Source organism: Priapulus caudatus, unplaced genomic scaffold (genome assembly GCF_000485595.1).
Source record: "Priapulus caudatus unplaced genomic scaffold, Priapulus_caudatus-5.0.1 Scaffold182, whole genome shotgun sequence".
Taxonomy (NCBI): domain Eukaryota; kingdom Metazoa; phylum Priapulida; class Priapulimorpha; order Priapulimorphida; family Priapulidae; genus Priapulus; species Priapulus caudatus.
The window spans coordinates 22,194-25,828 of NW_014577243.1; the positions used below are offsets into that span (position 1 = coordinate 22,194).

A 3,635-nucleotide genomic window follows, 5' to 3' on the forward strand; every position below is an offset into this window, starting at 1 on the left:
CTTCTCAAGAAAAACATGAGAAATTAAATCATGTCATATAATACAATATATGATGATATTAAAACCATCAAATTGTTACTATATAATGCATGGTATACACTTTCCCAATACGTATTGGAAAATATTGCAATACGGTTTTGTCGTATTGCAATATATTGCAATACGGTTTTTGGTCGCAATACTCACCCCTACTAGAGTTGTAACGATACATCGGTGAATCGCGATACAGTGGCCCACAATACGATAATTAATGTGCAGCGTGACCATATCGCAATACAAACGATATGGATGTGAAACAGCGAATAATTCAAGCTAAACTATTTAAACACACACATGTAATTCCTTTTAGATTGATTTTTTTATATTAATTTCATGAACACCTCTCAGTATCGCATTAATATCCTCGGCTGTCGTAGAAATCTGGGTCAATATGCATGCTTAACCACGTAATAGTCTTCAAAGTACAAGGTACTATAGTCTATAGTATACTATATGACATGGGTAAAAATTAACTTTTGAACACGGGAGTCCAACGGACTCCCTACCCTCAAAAAGAGGAAGTACGCAGCAAAATGAGGGAGTCCGCAGTCTGAGGTTCAAAATTAAAGATATTAACAATAACGCATGTGCTTATTTTGAAGATTTATGCGGTTGCACGTCTGCCAAATTTTCTTTGGACATTAGCTGAAAAATACGGTAATTCCGCAAGGCCGTGCTCTGGAACGAACTATATAGTTAGTATGGCGGAATTTTCAGGGATCGAGTCACACAGACTCCTGCATATGTCAAATCAGAGAGTCCGACAGTAAATCAGGAAGTATTTGACTCCTGTTAATTTCGCACCCTGATATGATATATCGGAGACGGAGAAATTCGTGCGTTGAAATTATGTGTCGCAGAAAATTAAAGCATCTGAATTGCATTTACGGTACACTGTTGCCCATAATAGGCAAAAAAGAATAGGTAAATATTTATGAAATTGGTAGTAAATATACTTCGTGTTTATTCATCAACATTTTATTATTGAAACGTTCCAAGTGCCTGTGGCTGTGCAGTAATTTGATTAAACAACTAGTCTCGACTCTTACCTGCAGCGAAACAATGCGTCAGTACTCTGCTAGTACTACAGCTCGTGACCTACAATAAACGACAAATCAATGAAAACGACTGCATGTAGAAATGATAGCGACCGCGAGGCAGTAGAAAGGAGGCTGAGCTAAGCAGCCGATTTACAACGATAGCTGCCATATTGTTCGTGTCCATGACGCAGTGGTAAACTCTCTAGACTTACTGTTCGCTTTTTTCACGCTTATAAAACGTTACCTGACCACGAATTAGAATTATGTCGTCATTATAACATTATAAATGATACTACAAGTACAATAACCTTACACATGTAACTTTTTGTACGAATTTGACACGGTATTAACCGTAAATAAATCAACTAGTCTGCTCAGGCACCACTACCGAACACACCTCAGTCTTACATACTCGTTTAAGAGAATACCACAAAATAGCTATTAATGGCTTAGTAAAATAAAATATGATATAAACGTGTATAAAATAATCAGACTAATATTTCTTAATAAATCAAAATTATTAGCTGACGAAATAGTATTCAATTTACTTTAACATACAAAAATAATAACGGTATCACAGAACGATGGTGTGTGTTGCGTAGATGGGTACCCTGTTTCTACATAATACATCTATTGACAAAGTGTGGACACAGTGTGCCCGTCTAAGTTAATCGTAGTTGTCTCGCGAGGCAAACCACTGGCACTCCATGCAGCGCCCACTGATCTCTATAATATAATCAGGAGTAAGATAATATAGATTAATATAGTCTATATTATCTTACTCCTGATATAATATTATCAGTATAATATAGAGATCAGTGGCAGCGCCCCTTCCACTGATCCAGAGATTAGTATAATCAGAAGTAGATAATAAGGAACCCTATCATTATCTACTCCTGGTATAATAGAGATCAATGGCCCCTTCGTACAATGGTACATGGTACAACTCAGGATACCACTGCTACAAGGCTGGTACTATTTTTCAAGTGGGGGTGGGGGGGCTCCAACTGTCGCGAAGTTGCCGCCGAACAAAACATTAGAAATTTCTATGATTTGCATGTTTGTTGGTGGACAGATTTAGATGTTTTAAGCTGAATACGCAAAAATGTATCAAAGATAATGTTCGAGAATTAGGTATATTGGCATTATTGGCAAGCATCCGAACAATTCATGATAAATATTAAATAAAGTTAAACACGTAATTAAACTTAGTTTAGTAAACAGCGTAATGATTTGAAAGTAGTAAATGGGCGCACAATACGCGCACTATTTCGTATCACTATTTTATCAAACTTCTCATAAAATAATTGTCAGATTTTTAATATCTTTGCAACTTTTATTGTACAAATCTTATTACATGGGGTACGAGTAACCTGGTCGCTGTAAAACTTGTGGTAAAAATTTCCCACTTAGAAAAAAACTTGTGGAATAAATTTCCCCCGGGCGTAGAGGGAGGGTGCCGCTACGTGGCAGCACTAGTGTTAGGATTAGGGTTAGGGAAATAAGAGTCGCGTTCACACGGTCATGGTTTGGCTCGAGCCAAATGTGCTATAGATTTGGCTCGGGCCAAATTTGGCTCGGGCCGGTTTGAGTCGGAGTGTTCATACGTACTCAAGTGAATACTGTCTGTCAAATTCAAATTCAAATTCAAATAAATTTTATTGCACACATATCTCACAGATACTTTGGCAGTATATGTTGCGAGATGGCGTTGTGTACGATTCGGAGTGTTTATACTTACGTTCCGAGTTCAATTATCAATCTTGAAAACGTGCATCCTGATCAAATTTTTCGAATTTTTATACTGTTTTGGACTTTATTTCGTCGAAGTACACGTTCGACACTCGCGGCATCTACTGCTCAACCGATTCTACCGCTCTACCGCTCGCCGAAAGCTGGTGCTAAAACTTGGCTCGGGCCTGGTCCGACGTTTTCGATGGGACCAAATCTGGCACGGGCCAAAAACGTCCGTGTGAACGCTCGGCTCGAGCCAAATCTGGTGCGGGCCTAATTAGGCTCGGGCCAAAAGCGTCCGTGTGAACGCGCCTAAGGCCATGTCAAGCATAACGTTAATGATTACCGCAGCGGCGGATCCAAGAATTTCAAAAAGGGGGCAGGGGCGTGTACAGGATTTGGACCAGGGGGGGGTCTAACCGTAACCCATACTTGCGAGCACACGAAGGGGGGGTCTGGGTTTAAATTTTAAAATTAGACCCCCCTCAGATGCGTTTTCTGCGCGAGCAGGGGGGGTGTCCAGACCCCCTGAACCCCCCCCTGGACATGGCCCTGGGGGGAAGGGTGTGGGAGGGGGTTTACCCCCTCCGACAATAGGGAGTTTTTGCACTTTTTAGCTTAAAATGGTGCAATCTGGTGCATACTGTAGAGGGTATTTTAACTCATATTGCAGCAAGCATTTATGTGTTAAATTTGATCAGTGGCGTGACCAGCCTTTCGGTATGGGGCGGGGGGGTGAGGCAAGACCGTCAAATGTACCGAGAAATTACATTACACTGAAATGTTTTAAACCTTATATATTTCTGACATGATCATGTGGTA

At 40.1% G+C, this 3,635-nt stretch overlaps 1 protein-coding gene across 4 annotated transcripts in view; it reads right to left on the reverse strand.

Moving 5' to 3' along the window:
- The window catches only part of LOC106806848, a 43,296-nt gene that overhangs the window by 14,972 nt on the left and 24,689 nt on the right, over positions 1–3,635 (reverse strand). Inside the window, exons 1-2 of one of the 4 annotated variants that reach the window (XM_014808975.1) lie at positions 1,393–1,478; positions 1,089–1,137 (exon numbers count right to left, since the gene is read on the reverse strand). The exons of 1 other annotated variant lie outside the window; for it this stretch is intronic. The gene's annotated coding sequence lies outside the window, so the exon portion shown is untranslated. Of the gene's footprint in view, positions 1–1,088; positions 1,138–1,387; positions 1,479–3,635 lie in introns of those variants that run through there. 2 more of the 4 variants (XM_014808976.1, XM_014808977.1) reach the window with 2 other exon arrangements.